The 16,771-nt window shown below is 34.1% G+C and overlaps 1 protein-coding gene across 2 annotated transcripts in view; it reads right to left on the bottom strand.

The window, feature by feature from the left end:
* LOC134274224 (insulin gene enhancer protein ISL-1-like) overlaps positions 1–7,952 on the bottom strand; it is a 31,378-nt gene extending 23,426 nt beyond the window's left edge. Inside the window, exon 1 of one of the 2 annotated variants that reach the window (XM_062756482.1) lies at positions 7,272–7,952. The gene's annotated coding sequence lies outside the window, so the exon portion shown is untranslated. The remainder of the gene's footprint in view (positions 1–7,271) is intronic. The other variant, XM_062756483.1, reaches the window with a different exon arrangement.
* Between the last annotated feature and the right edge of the window lie 8,819 nt (positions 7,953–16,771).

The raw sequence follows: 16,771 nt of genomic DNA, 5'->3' as shown, positions 1-16,771 counted from the left end.
AGACTGGGTATACAAAACTCGCGAGTTCACCTAATAAATAACCGACAGAAGAGGGTGTTGGGTTTTAAAAACTGCAAACAACTTTCTGTAAATTTAAAATCGCCAATTTTTTTCAAAGAAGTGGTTGATGTCAAAACCTTCATTGACTACTTCTATACTTTATATAATCATTAATCAAAAGAATATGCTCTTTGATATTACAGCAAACTGCTTCTCTAATAAAAATGAAACTTTCAAATCTTGTGATACAAAATGAAGTCGTTTAAAATGACCCTGGTTCTTCACAATGCAGTCTGAAGTTGAAATTAAGAGGATGCCGGAGTCCCTCATTGACAAAACTTATGTATATTTGGAGACCGAGTCTTCCAAAAAACAGAATTCCGATGGACACTAATTGTGCTCCCTTATAAGAATAAGAAAACTTTCGTAGGTTCGAATCCCGCGCGGAACTGGTCTAAGACGATAAAACCATGGCTAGCAACAGATCCTAGGGAACTTCAAAGCTTAAAATCTGAGGCCCTTTGTCATTACTCACAAACCTTTTGTGCCGAGTGGAAAATTCTCGAATGGGATGTAAAACAACATACATGTTCAATCAAATAAACTACCTTACAAACAAACTGACGTTACAAGGGTGTTTAAAAAAATCTATTACAACCAATATTTCTGTTGTTATAATTTTGTTAACAAATATCAGGCACCTGTGATAAGGTCGTGTTTGGCTTACTTGTTTCATATCAAGTTACAGGCCATTGTTTTATACTTAAAACAATATAAGCTGCAACTTTGATGTCAAAATTTTGTAACACAACTGTCATTTACTAGTTCAATTACAGAGAAAAAGAACATTTATAAATTTTGGTTGTTCATGTTTGTAATATAAGAACTAGTGACAAGCTCATAATGATGCAAAATTAATTACATGATTGTCGCTCTATATTGTTTTCTTAATACTTTATATTTGATTGTACAGAAGTCTTTGCAATAGTTGTCGGAATACTAGTTTGAGTTTTCTTCACGTTGGTTGTAAGTGCAGAAAGCTTTGAGGGCTGGTGTTGCTTTCTAAGTTGTGCAGTCACTGTGTGATGTTGTTTATAAGTCATCTAACGACTGACATTTGAGTTGACGACAATATAGAACGCGAGGATCAGTCGCTACATAGTGGTATAATCATGATGTGTACCCCAGGGAAATCTAGCTCTCGTCCACACCGTAACGGATCTACACGATCGGAACGAACATTACACCAAGCCATTGACAGGCGATAGCGCATCAGTCTAATTAACGCGATATAAATCTGCAAGGCAATCAAGAAAATTAAAAAAAAAAGTATAGAAATAAGTCAGACTAAACATTTTGAAAAAAAAAATATGCAGGAAAATTGATCTTTTACAACCACAAGAAAGTATAACACATGTGAATAATTTAGAATTCTATCTGACAAATAATAACTTCAAATTTTATGTTTGGACCTTTACAAAGCAGTTGTTTCTTTTTGGAAAACCTAAACTTATCTCTGTTGTTTAATTTGGCAAATGTATGTGAGGGTGTGTGTGTGTGTGTTTACAATTTTTATTAAATAAGAAATTCATTTATTTTCATGAATTTATTTATTTATTGCCATTTTCTTGTATTTTTGTTTTTGTTGTTTTATGTTTGTTTATTTATTTATTTTGTTTTGTTTTTTTTATAGTTATTGTTTGAAAATGCTGCTTCTTCGTTATGACTTTTTCAAATTCCTCAGAAAAGTCAAACCCGTAATTTTATTGATTGACGAGCTTTGAATAGTCCTCAAGACGTTCTCAGGGTAATGCTTGACAGCCTCTATTCCGGTAACATCCGTAATGGGGGCATCGCGTGACCTTTGTATATACCAGTTGCGCGTGCGTCGTCTGGCTCCGGAAGTTGGTTGTAATACATTTGGAAAGCCTTTGTAATTACCCAGTCAACCCGTTGATTAGAACCATTAAATTGCTTGATGTGCAAAAAGAAAGAAATTAAAAAGGAAAAGGGGGATTTCTACCAAAATAACTTGAGTCCAGAACAGGAAGATAAAGCGTGTGAAGACATTTTCTGATAAAGAAATCATAATAAGATGCAAAAATGAGCGTGTGGGAATCCGGAATAACAATAATTCCCAGGCAAAGATATATAAGAGTTTATTTAGATGATTTTATACCATTGTAGAGGTGGGACAGAGGACATAGACTCAGTAGAAGAGGACCTGACTAGTGTCGTACTATTAAAGGTCCGATTGTAGGCATATATGGTTTCCTCCATATCTATCAGCTACACAATAAATATGATAAACAAATTCTTGGAAAATCTATCGGTGTATTGCATGTGCCAAAGTTTAAAAAGTAAATGCTTGTGATTATATAGTATATTTATATAACTGCTATAGACAAAGTGGAGGAGGCTCTACTGATAAAAGATCAGCTTTATAACAGGCTTAACATCACGAGAAAAAACCGAATATTTATGACAATTTATAGATTTCATTATCTAAATTATTTGCAGTCAGTTTTGTGTTTGTCCAATTTTCAAAACAAATCTTCGATAATTCGGCTATTTCCCCAACTGTCTTCTTTTAATTACATACCATCACCATGTCTTAGAAAACGTCATCAAATAGACAGATCATGTTTACACTCCGATCTAGATTTTAAGAAATTCCATTTTTATGCGGAAATTGATTTCGGTGTTGTCTGCCTGAGAGCTTGCAGGTCCACGACTGCATGTTTGATTTGGCCGTGAGACTGAGGCAAAGGTCAGGGGTCAATTGACAGAAGCTGTCCTATGTTTGCGGAGATGAGATCGTTCTTGAACCCATATTTGTCTGAATGTCCAAAGCATTAATAACTATTTGTCTGTTTGACCGACATGAAATTGTTCCTTTCTCTTTCTCTCTCTCCGTTTCTCTCTCTCTCTCTCTTGGGAACTCTGCACCTTATCAAATTTCATAAATATGATTTTTTTTTTCAGACAAGCAGATGGTTTGACATCTTGCAAACTCTTGTCTGCGAGATTTGCGCGAGATTAGATGACCAGGGTATGCTTGGACTATCTGCCATTCCCTCGTAACTAGGGCCCCTTACATCACACGAGCATCAGTCCAGCACAGGCTGCAAACACTGATTCACAGGAACCGTTATACTATCTCTCACTGATAAGACCCACACCTCTGCACATACTGCTGTCTCGTCGTTGTAGTGTTAGGTTTTTATTTGTGCAAATTGCAGCTATTCTTGTAGTCTTTGAAAAGGAAAACATAACGCCTTACTTGTTGGCTGCTACTCACACTTTTTTGCTTTTAACGAAGAAGTTTATGACTGATACGATGCGTTCACTTTATGATGGAAGTTTTTTTTTTTTATCTAATGCTGATATTTAAGTAGTCTTCAGAAGGTTGATTTCAGAGTGTTATTTAATGAATATGTATTAATTACATAATAAATACTGTTTTGATGAAAATAAAATCTTCATCCAAATTGTATGCAATAATCGATATTTTGAAAGCTAAGCATACCAATGAACTAGGCTTTAGTTTTTGAGATATTATGATATAGCATTCAATATATTAATTTATATTATATTTTTTTTACGGAAAAAGATTTTAACTAAAACTTTACAGATCTGAAATAATGTATGTATATGCTTAATCAATCTATATCGGAAAACAATTTTTTGATAAAACAACCCTCTGTTTAGTGGGGTCTCACGCGACCTTACCGTCCTGGAGAGCTTTCAGGGGGAGGTAATACATGTAGTTAACTAACAACAGAACATCGAACACGCACGAGTGACTCTTAATCCTTATAGAGCTCTTAATTACTTTTTTTTTAATTTCTAGTTATGGGTTTTTCTTTTCCGTCCACGGAATGAAATACTAATGTATGTATATGTTTTATAAATTATTTATTACAAAAAGATAAAATTATACTATTTATAGAACATTATTTGGAATATTTTTTTTCGGTTTTAAAGCTATTAAATTAGTCTTGAAACCTGTGTATAGTTACACTGTTTATTTATTTATTTTTAAATTTTAAACACAATATTTTAAAAAGAGATTCACTCCCTGGCATCAACCAATTGAATCCAATCGTTATCTAAATGCTTCAACACCTCTTTAAAATGACTAATCAAAATAGTCCTCTGCAACTGAAATAAGAGAGACTTTTAAGGGGCGTTCGACAGATGGTCAAATTCATCTTAACATTTTCAAATCATATCCGACCTTTTTATATCACACTACCTAAGCGGCCCCAAGAGACCATGGCGGATCGCATAAAACAATAAAGATTCTGCATCATTAGTTTGTCTCGGTTCTATGAAGGAGACAAGGCTGATGGCAGTGACGATAAGGATATGTCATTGATGCGTTTTGCCCGTTCGCCTTGCTGGTCAGATTGGATTTCAATTAACATTTTAATATCATGAAAATATCAAAATTCATTTCTCAGTGTGTCGTTTGACAGATTTTTGTCTCCGGGCTCAGTGGCGCATGCGCTACATCTCGGGGGATTTTACACTTGTATTTCATGGCGACAACTGAACTTTCATTTTAAAAATTCGGAAAGAAAAAATATTTTTTGCGACAATTGGTACTTATCTCAGATTTAGGATAATATGTGGATTGTTTTGGATTCAAGTTAGGTTTTAAAAAAAATATTTAAAATAACACGCAAGTCTATCTATTTCGTTTTTAAACCCCATTATCTTATTTGTTTACATATTGTAAACCTGTTATTATTTTTTCTTTAAAATATGCTTCAAGTTAGTTTTAACAAAGTAAACCGCGAATGTAATTTTTACCCAGAAAAAACATGTGAGACCATTAAAAAGGGGAATCAAAATGTAAAGAAAAAGAAAAAAATTAAACAAAGCAAATAAATATTGATAATAAATAAAACAAAAGAAACTTGATAGCGGCAGCATTAATTTTATGTCCTGTTATAAAATTCTTCCCTCATCTATAACTATGGCGGCATTCAACCCACGGGAAGTACTTAGAATTTTTCAGGGATATTTCACGTTGCTCCTGATCTAGAGCCCCAGTTAAACATGCAAACATGTCGTAAATCATCCCCATCTAACAAGCCTCGCTCTAGCAGAAGGAAATTGAACTGAGACCGGGATGTTGCAGGTCCGCACAAAATCCGGGACCTACTTCCGGTTAATATTAACTGGTGCGTCTCGCTTTAGCTGTGATAATTTTTGTTTGAAATATTCATGCAAAACTGTCATGATAATTACCAGCAACTTCATTAAGGTATTTATCATAATCTAGTTCTTATCTGTAACTTTCTGTCTTCCCTGGGAAAAAAATAAAAGTTTAAGAAACACACGAGGAAAACTATTTTCTTTGAACTAAACAGGGTCAATTTGTTTGTTTGGCTTTATAAAAATATTATCAAAGCATTATCCTTTAGAGATTGTGCATTATAAAGCAGCAATGTCAATTCAAAATAAAAATAGATTACTTTCAGATTTCGCACTGATACTTTGTATTGTATAGTGTGACTTTTACGCTAGATGGACTAAAAATATCTTAAACTGCAGGGAAAAAAGATTCATTTCTAAAAACAAAACAAAACAAAAAACAAAAACAAAAACAAAGGAAAAAAAACTGAATAAAGCATATAATTTTTCGAAATCTATCGTTTCGAATCGTTTTCTTTTAGATGAAATATTTTTTTTATCATAAATATTCATTTTAGACAGCTATATTTTCTCCTTGTCTTATCAAAGAAAAGAACAACTTCCTATTTATTAAATGCAGTATTATGTTATCACAAAAAGCATTTTTTTTCCAGGTGTCATTATCATTTTTTACATCTAAATTCTACAAAGGTATTTATTATTTTCTTTGTTTCCGGCGCACTTCAATAAGCCAGGTGAGAATCTTCCACTTATCGGAAACACCGTGCTTTGTTATCTCAGATTGTTACGACAGGAACTCTCCTGTATTGGAAATCATAAAAGGTATTCAATATGGACTCCCTGCCAGGCAGAAGGTGGACTGAAGGCCCACGTAATGGCTTTTTCTCGATTTCGATGTTTCTATAATCTTAAAAGACACTTCAGACAAATAATACGATCATGATGAACCTGTTTTGACGATAATAAACAGATGTCCATTGCTGCTCCTGTTTGGCGACAATGCCAATAAGCCAATCGTTTACAGATTTTTAAGAATGATAATAATTTTCGAATTACTCTATCATAAGTTCGATTGCATCATGTAATTATTGCCTGGATGTCCAATGTGATTTGAACAATGGCTAATTTTCCGTCGAAGGAATAAATTTAGGATCAGTATTCATTCTTCCTTTTTATGCTCAACAATCTACTGTATCAATACTTGACCAATAAATAAAAAAAAATCTGATTCCCTGATTGTTTCAAAAGTCGTTATAATTAGGAATTGAAATGAAGGCAAAATTTGGCCATTGTTGAATTATTTATTTTTTTCACTATTCAGTCCCATACATTAATACTTTAAACCCTCCTAAATTAAAATAAATCTAAATAAAGCAATATTCAATAATTTGATCATTTTTTTTAAAAACTAATATTCATTTTGAGTACTTTTCATAAATGAATTTCGAAACCATATCATATATTTATATACGCCACATTATTAGAAAGGTATTTTTGAGATCATAAAATATAATAACAAACTTTTTTTTTTTTTTAATAACATTTAAAACTTTTCTTCCGAATTATGTTAAACAAGGACTTACATATTTCCTTAACATTTTTTCTATTGAAAATTACATCTAGGAAGTTGGTCAGGAACTCCAAAGAAATATTCAAAGCGTAATTTTTGTGTAAAATTCTATTCGATATAGCTCAAATTGTACATATTTGCATCTTGAACTTTTATATCATAATATCACACAGTGTACTACTCTAAATAACGTGGCTGAATGAAACCCTTCAACATAATATTGCAAAGAGAAAGATAATATTCTCTGACGCCATGACATCAAAGAAAGTAGTTCCTGAAATATTCATGCGCAATAAACTAATAGTATTGGGATCATAGATTTGATCGAATAATAACCATAGCTAATTACCCTGCATCATTTCAACGGTTTGTCAGATTAAAGGTGAAATTACAAAATTATTAGCTCAAGAATTTTCAATTCGATCCGTGAAAAGGTTGATTGATTTCTGTAACTCAGTCTCAGTAACAAGTAATTCTAAGCAGCTATCTCCGGTTTGTCCCCCCCCCTCTTCTTTTGGCGCTGGATCTGCCTTACCTGTCTCTCAGGTGTGTTGTTTTTTTCTGATTACCTGATATTCAGGTAACTTGCCGGGAGTTGTTCCTCCAAAGGCTTTGTTTATTTCTGGTGGCGTCTAGGGTCTGCATACGGTCGCTTCTTCGGCAAAACTTTTGACTTTTTACAAACTGAAGACTAGAAGAATCACACACACTCGGCATTCTTAAAATACCCAAACACACTTGGTTTGTTAAATTGAAGTTCATCGTTATACTTTTCCAAACTTCAGAATTTCGGAAAATTAAGAAAGATTTAATCAATTTTCCAGATTTTTTTTTCGATAAAACTTTCATCAGGATAAACATGTGACATTTGTAATTAAAGAAAATATTCCACGTAAATCTTGGAACACATGAATGCGGTAGCCAGCAAAATAAAATTACAAACAAATGGTTTTCGAATTCCACTTGCGAAACCTCTGCCTGCGACTGATGAATTTATCTTCACAAATGAAAGTGAAATATTTAAGATAGATTTGATGGTCTGCCTTTAACATTGAGGCATAAATAATTTTGCCAATATCTAGATGAGCTTTCCATTAAGTTAGAGTCCTAGGGGGCCCTGTGAATCCAAAACAGCGCTCAAACTTTTAGTATTTTACACGATTTTGCACTAAACATATACAAACAAGATGCATTTACTGGTTAACACGATTTCGCTGTTCTCAAAAGATGGAGCGTCACCATCGCTTACTGAAAGTCAAAAGAATAAAAAAAATCGATTCATTTTTGATCTCCTTAATAGCGCCTATAATTGTGATGGGTTCAAAGTAATTTTGGTGAAATGCATTATTATCTAATGTACACATGAGAAATGGAAGCAAATGCACATATCAAAATTTATTATTTACTTTCCGTAATACTACCGCCGTCATTAGAAATATTGGAAGCCTCTCTCTCCTCCAAAAGCTATGCCAGAACTTTCCGCAAAATGTTGATGCATGCTTCCACTTAACGAAAGTTCCATTTGCGAAATTTGCTAATGGCATAGCTTAATGGACGGCAAGGAAGCCGAGCGAGCGATCTCATCTCCATTAATTCATTAATATCCCGTCTGATGCGGAGGCCAAGCAACTCCGATACGACCATCATACAAACTCAACTCTATGTAGATGTAAATGCCGAGGAAATTCGAAATTTGGTTTTTTAATTTCAAATATTTTTAGTTCAGTTATGTGGAGACATTTTTTTCTGAGGGTTATGAATTGAACTATTTTGAATACAACGCCGATGGTTGACATGAATTGGTAAACATTCTATTGAGAACCGAGATTGAGAAAATTCGGAATGCGTATATTACTAAACTAAACTAAATGTTTTAAATACAAATGCCCCGAATGTGGCCATATAGTGATGTGAATATTATAGAAATTCGAGATTTGGACATACCGGTAGTGACTTTGTTGTGAAAGTTGCCGTTCATAGCATTAGTCAACCCATGTAATCACGTTGTTGCTAACCCTATTTAGTGTCGCCTGCAGAACGCCACTTAGGGATCACTTTACCCGAGTCTGTCTGTCCGTCTTGTCAATCACAACTTACTCTTAGAGGTATAGATTTATTTTTTTTTCAAATATATCTCAAATAGCTTGTTTCTGAGGCTTTTGTAAAATATCTTGTAAATCCATTTCGTGATCTTTTAACTTGAACTTTGACTTACTTTTTAAAATACTGATTGTATATTGTTTAACGTCCCTCTCGAGAATTTTTTACTCATATGTAGACTCCACCACTTGCCGGTGGCGAGCTGCAAATTTTGTCCTATACTCGGCACTGAGGGCCATTGAGCAGGGAAGGATCTTTTTCGTGCCAGTATACCTACTGCGACACGGGACCTCGGTTTATAAAAAGCAGGCGACACACGCGTTCTTTGGAACATTCTAGTTATTCACTTGTTCCAGCTGTTATTAACAAGATGGTTATATTCAGAACATGACATTAAAAAAATTAAATAAAATTCTGTTTCCACAACAACATGAGAAATACAAATTATTGACGGGGAATTTTTGTAAAGATGATCGTTGTGTGTTTCTTACAGCTTTTACCGAATTTGCACTGGCGTCTTTTCAAAAAATTTGTTTAAGAAATAAGGTATCATTTTAAAACATCTATCGGGCTATAAATACGGGTTGGCCACGAGATTAAATTCCATAAAGCCCGAAGGGCAAATGTAATTATTTCAAAATAAATTTTGTTGTTATGATACTTTAAAGTAGTCATAACAACAAAGTTTTTTTTAATATGATATTTGTGGTAATTTAAGACACTGGTGATCATAATCTCATCGGAGACTCAAAATGTTTACTTTTTTTAACCTGTACAATACGTAAATATGCAAACATAGCCTACGATCCAGAAAAGTGTTTGTTGTCTTCATAACGGACAAACAAACGGACACGGGATCGTCCTTCTTTGTACGTTTGAAATGGGCATTGATATAGGTACAGTTCAATTATTCAAGTTTCCCAGACAGACAGATAAGGGCAGTCAGGAATCCACCTACGTCTTTAATGGCAACATAAAAAAAAATACAAAAGTCTATTCAGGACCAATAATATTATCAAAAAAAAAAAAAAAAAAAAAAAATTGAAATCGATACAACGAATCGTCTTGAAGGAAATAAAATATTTCCTTATGTCAATTTGTTGAGTTTGTTATTATAACGAATTTAGGCTAATTACTGAATACTTAATAGCTATTTTTTTTAAATTTTAAAACGAATTGAGTTTGTTTAAACGAATTCGAAAATTTCTTACATGAATTAAACGATACTTCGGATGGTTACTAATAGAATTCTTTGTAATTATTTGTTGAAATTGTTAAATTCGATTTGACATTTCATATTAAAAAAAATGTTTTAAGAAAATAGATTTTAAAATTCCTCTTAACGAATTTTTATTTCGTTTTTACTGTCTAAAATCGTAAAAATGATATAAGGTATACAATTTGTTTTAACAAATGTTATATGATAAATAACATCGTCGGAATTCCAAAACATTTTTGATAGGCCAGAATTAGGCTTTCGTATTACGAAACAGTTTGGATCTACAGAACAGTGACTTAATGAGGAAGAAAAAGGATTAACCCTCAGCATGTTCCGTAAAACGCTATTTTATTTGATTAAAAGATGCTGGGATAGAAAGTATATTAATGTGGAGAAATGATTTATAAGCGTCTGAAATAGAAGAAAAATTAATTAAGTTATTTACTTCCAGTTTTTAATTGATGTAAAAAATAAGTTTAATATCGGGAAGATTTTTTTTAATAAACAATTTAATCTCTCCTATTGTTTAGTTACATTGGTCGGTATCTCGTTGTTTATTCCATGTATGTTGTTTGGAGTCATGTTCCACTCATAATTGCAAAAATGCCATTCGCATTGATTTATCTTCAAAAGACATTGCAAACTAATCATCTAATTGTAGTTTTATTTTGTGCTCTCTATAACTCTTCTGAGAATTAGGCCCGAGGGATTCCGGATGACTCTTTCAATTGCCCTCGCTGCAATTCGGAAGTATCGTTTTTATAATCAATTTAAATGAACGGCATCTTTGATCGTCTATTGTTAATACGCTTCTTGTCAAAAATACTCATTGACACGAGTAAAACACGTTCCGCTACGAATTCAATCTATGTTCTTTCCCGTCATTATTTTTTTTATTTCTAGAAAAAGATTATTAATCTTTTACCGAATTATCCCAACCTTCAACGAACATTTCTCAAATCTTTCTTTTCATTGTTGCTACATTTTCTCTTCCCAATTTTCCAAGCACTCAAATATCTCCAAATTATGACATTTCCATCGCTACATTCAAGCTCAATGATAAATTGCTTTCCTAATTGGATTAAACTGGATCTTGATGGACACGTAGTTAAACTGCAGTCAAGACAGCAATCTTGAAAATAACCCACTTTGAAAATACACCTTCAAAGACTGAGGGATGTGTTTTACAAGTTTTCTTTAATTTTCTGATTTGAGGTGTTCTATTTTGAGGTAGATCTTCGGTCAGTGCGGTTTCATATTTACAAACTTTGGAGCCAGTAGAGGTCGCTGAATCAGAATTCGGCAGTCACCCAATCAGATAGGCGCAGCGGACAAACACAGTGTTTTGACAGAAGATTTCTTGATTTTTTGAAATATATATAAATAATGAGAATAAGTTTTGTGTAGCTGCAGATCTGTATCGTTATGGTTTTATATATTTGTCTTTGACCATAAGAAAAATATACAAAACCATAACGCTACAGATCTGCAGCTAAGTTTTGTGATGCGGTACCTGCTGTATAAGTATAAGAAGAGCTAAGGCCTTGTATTTTACTGTTTTGACTTTATATAAATAAAAAACCAAAGGGGGTCCGGATCCACAGTAAACATTTTCCAGATACATTTATTATAATAAAGATAAATGTACCTGTATTCAATTGCACATTCATGCAACCTTTATTTGAATATAAATTATATAAAAGAAACGAATATTAATTTAAAAAAAAATTGACAACTGCAATAAGTTCCGTGTAGGGTGATTTTTGAAAAAAAAAACATGTAAAGCCACCCAGTGGTTCTTAGGTAACTAATGAGGTGTAAAATGTCATTTATCTAAAATAGAAAAAAGTACCAAAAAAGTCGATGATATGTTAAAGACACTTCCCTTAGCTTCTTCAAAGGAACTGCATAATTTAATATTTTGTAAAAGAAAATATAAATTTCAGGTAGAACAAGTATTTTCTTGATTTCTTATCCTGGTATAGCCGGTTATCGAGAATCAGAAAGAGAATCACGTGGGACTCCTGGACTCGAACCCGACCACAATTTAAGCCGTTTTCATTGCAAATTATAGTACATTAAATATAATTACATAAAATATTGTCACATAAAAATATTGTCACTTAAATATAGTTATATATGCGTCAATTCTGATAGATGGAACATAATGACAGAAGTGGATCTTACGAATCAACGAAAATTGAGAATAATTTTAAAACATCTTATAAATATAAAACTAATTTGAATGGTTGCACTTTAAACCATGCGAACCTCAATAGAGTACACGCAACCTTTATTCAAATTCCATCGTAAAATGCATTTTTACTATTTGCGAACGATATAAAGAAGCTATTGAAACAAGTTTATTTGTTTGTTTGTATATGACGTAGGTCAAACGTAAAAAAAACAATTTTATTCGCTTGAGCTGCTCGTTCTATATGCTGTAAACTTTTTTTCTTAAAGGCAAATGTTTTACTTCAAAAGTTGAAGTGTAGAAGTATTCAGAAAAAAAACGCATAGGTTTCTGAGGTGTATAAAACATACAGGCTATATATATAGTTCCAGCACATGCAGAATTTAGTGTAATGTACAGACATTGAATATCGGCTTTATGTATAAGTACATTGTAATTCACTTAATGCATCGAGCTCGTTGTAAACGCTAGGTAGAAGTTTGCTTGTCTCGCGCTTCACTTATACTTGATTTTTATTGCAGAGTTAGAGGGCCCACACGAACGGGAACAAGATATACGATTGGGGTTCCCCAACAACACAATCAAGGCTTTGACAACAATTTTAACGCCATGTTTCGTATATCGACACACAATGCAGGGAAGGCTCATCGCTGTTTTGTATCCGGCATAAGTTTACTGGTTCCCTGCTTTTTGTAAAAGATTTCCGGCGAAATGACAAAATTCAGAGGAGCAGATATTCTAATCTGAGATGGCGTTTTTCTGCGAAGTTTTATGTGTTTCCGTTTGATTTGGCTCCGGGGTCGCTCTCTAGCCTGGCTTTTCTCGCGTGTAACCCTGCCTCCTCAGCCATTCAAGTCAAAGGCACTCAGACAAGACGAGAAAGATGGCGCCCGGCTTCCGGTCCAGTGTGTAGTTGTCACTATGCCAACTCTGCAAGCCAAGATTTAAAGCGAAATAAAATCATAATTTTAGTTGTATATTGATTGGGCTAGATTATATGTCCAAAACCCAATGTCGTGTTTGCATTTATATGCACCCTTGAACATAAAAGGGGAGAGGCGATTCCTTTACAAATTAATTTTGTCATTCGGTTTGTAAATAACAATAATTCTACAGAATTTTATTTTTTTTATATTGGAGACATAAGACAATACAGGCAAATACATCAAAATCCATGATTCATAATTTTTGACAATTCCCATACATGCTTAACGAGCGGAGCAGATAAATGGTGTAAAAAGTGTTGGACAACTGAGAACTCAAAGTCAGGGACTACTAGTAAAAGAGCCTAAACAAATATCATGTTTTTATTTTTTTGAAATATGGCTGGAAACTCTGTAGCTGGAACAATGTCTACAAGTTCCACAGGGAAACATTAGGCAAACCAAGAAGTCTGTCAATGCTAGCAAATTGATAACTTGTTTTCCACAAGGGACAATCTCCCGATATGACACTGGTACGAGGGATTCTGATCAACATTTTCTAGTTATTCCATTCAATCAATAATTCATGAGATATATAATGAAATCAGATTTGTATAAAAATTAAATTTTGTTTTCAACTTGCTAATGCAATTTAGAATTGTTCATGCGGTCAGGACAACTCAACTGTAGAATTTTAATCCACAAGAAGCGTGACAAAGGCATATTAACAGCGTTGCAGTACAGGTGTTTTTTTGTTGTTTTCTTGGACCAAAGAGTTCGACTGCTCTTCTGCTCTCTGCCTCACTTCTTCCATAAAAAAATGAAATTACTTTATTGTGGGGAAATGCACGTGCTTTGAATTCAACGGAAAACACGGCGATTTGGACAATAGGAGGGCGGGGTCGTGCCGGTGTGGGGATCTATAGTATTTGTATTGATCACGTGACACGAAGTGTCCTCGGTAAACCTTTGTCAGACGGAGATCCCCCGTGTAAGAATTAATAGCACGACAGCGATGTCCACTCGCGTGTGGTCATCTGTCTTGTCTTACATATTGAAATTATTATCGTAAGCGGCCGACCTGTCGTTCGCGTGCGTGGTCACGTGTTCCGAATGAACTTATGACAATAGAAAGTACCCGAATGACCACGGTGTCGGACAAGATACGGAGTGTCACTACATTTCCCGCGCCGGTGCGGTCAGGGGCGGGCGGTGTGTCCAGGAACACAGTCTCTAAATACCTCATTATCGTATTATTTGTTAATAAAGGGCCTCATAATGAGAAAACAAGATTCTTCGATGACAAACAGCGTAACAATAGTGTTATAGGAGGGCGAGTGATATCCACTTCAAAACTTTTCTTCCATAACCATAAGAAAATCAGATCTCTGGGGGACAAATTTTAAAAGTATTATATCAAAAATATTTACAAATGTATATCAGACGGGAAAACGAAGTTAAGATGATATAAGATAACGGAAAAAAAACTGTTCCCCAGCACTACTGAGAAACAGCAAGGGAACTGTGTTCAGAGTTTATCACAAAAATCAAATGTAAAGTATTAATAGATGTTGTTTTAAAATTTTTTGTACATATGTACATGTACTACTTTAAAAAATTGGACTGTTGATAAATAACAAATATGCATATAAGAAGATAATCGGTCGAAAGTTGCAAAACATAGTACATAGGTTGGAGATAGAAGTTAATTAAATTCCGAGTTTTTAATGCTGTCAATCTTTATTTCTCTGAAGTGATTTTGTAAACATACGCATACGAGTATTGCGTACAAATAAAAAAATAAACACCGCAAAAAATATTAAATTGTGAGCATCGTGTTTAAATTTTATGGGCTGGCATATTACACATCTGTAGTCAATGACGAAGAACAATGTTCTGATTTATTCTTGTGTTTTAGTAAAATATATAACCACACATAAACCATATTTTAATTATAGACGTGGTTCTTTAATTAAAGAGCCTCGCGCAGCACGTGTGTTTAATAACTCCACAGAAAGATACGTTTTCTCTGAAATGACAAAAATTCTGAGTTGCAGCGCGAGAACAAACGGCTTGATGTAGTTTTGGTATTGCGCGGCATGCATGGTATCAACAATGGGACAAAATATACATATTTATGGCAATTTATGAGATTGAATTTCTTTTTTACATCGTCGGTGGATAGCGAGCGTCGGCCCGTGGTCTCTTGCTGTCTGAGTCGCACGCGCAGCCACAATAGATTTATTCCAGTCTTCAACCCTAGTTTATGTGTTAATATGCTGCGATTTTTCATTTAAGAAATAGCGGGAATTTCTTAAGTTAATGCATCTCATATTATTGAATTGACAACATTTTTATCAAAATCACACCGATTTTTTGTTCTATCGTAATGAAAACCAGCACATTCCCCACTAGGGGGCGTCATTTACGGCAGTCGCCACGTAACCTCGTGACCGCGTGGGGATCTCCCAGCGATTGGGGCGGAGTCTATCGCTGCGGCATTTGAAATTTTTTGCAATGTAAACAGATATAGAAAATCAGTTACTAATTACGTCAGATAGCGTAAGAATATAATGTGTATCACCCGTTGGTAGAAAAGGCAAAACCAGTGCAAAATGGGGGATTTCATTAACACAAAAAACATCTTTTTTTATGATCAAGTACGCAAATTGTCTACTTTTTTCCCCTCAAATTACGACGAGACTGAACGAATTCTTTGTAATATCAAAAAATAAAATTGTCTCAACACAATAAAATAGGTACTACTCAGCAGGTAAACCGCCTGAGAAAAAAAATATTGAATAGTTGTAGATACCTCAACTACGACATTTAAAATATAAATATCTATCAATTTTTGAAGTTATCTATATATTCTCTTAAAACATTATATGATCTTTATTAAGCAAAGACCGAACAATTTTTTTTAATTAGACACCCTTGCATGTACACTGTATACAAAAATGTAAAGATTTAGTAAAACGAATCGTTAAATTTTCAAACTTGTTAAAAGTACATGTATATTGCGCAGTGTACACTTGTAAGTAGCACGCTCCCCTTGAGCAAAATATTAAAGGGAATAGAGCGAGTAAAGGGAAGTAAGAAAACACGGAAGACCGTGAGTACAGTTATCATTCGCTGCGGTAGTCGTATCACGAATGCGCATCGATAGCCTTCCGGCGAGTCACGCCGATGCTGGGCGGGGCATGATGGGTATCTCCTCATCATCCTGGTACGAAGACCTCAGAAAAACTCTGCTTCCAGGGAAAACAACCTCGTCAGATATATTTTTGTGATTTTTTTTCTCTCCTCGTTTTAATTTCATCCTGCGGTATGCGCTGCTAAGATGTCATCAAAGCGCGTCATTCTCGATTGGAGAAGTTACAACGCGATGTGAATTTACATATAATCAATAAAGAGCGCTCGCGTACACACATAGAACATTCCGCGTTGCCTTTGATCTTGATGGTTGTCAAAAAAATCGAGATGAGAGATTACCTGCTAGAAAAAGAGAGAGAAAAAACCGTTTCAGGCACATTTTCTTTATCTTTTATTTTTTTATGATCTATATAGAATACGGGTTTTCCCTACACAATCTTGCA

This window comes from Saccostrea cucullata, unplaced genomic scaffold, assembly GCF_032062105.1.
Source record: "Saccostrea cucullata isolate Sc308-1 unplaced genomic scaffold, CSIRO_AGI_Scuc_v1 ctg290, whole genome shotgun sequence".
Lineage (NCBI taxonomy): Eukaryota > Metazoa > Mollusca > Bivalvia > Ostreida > Ostreidae > Saccostrea > Saccostrea cuccullata.
Note: the sequence above shows the minus strand (reverse complement) of the source record. Positions and strands in the feature narration are given on the sequence as shown.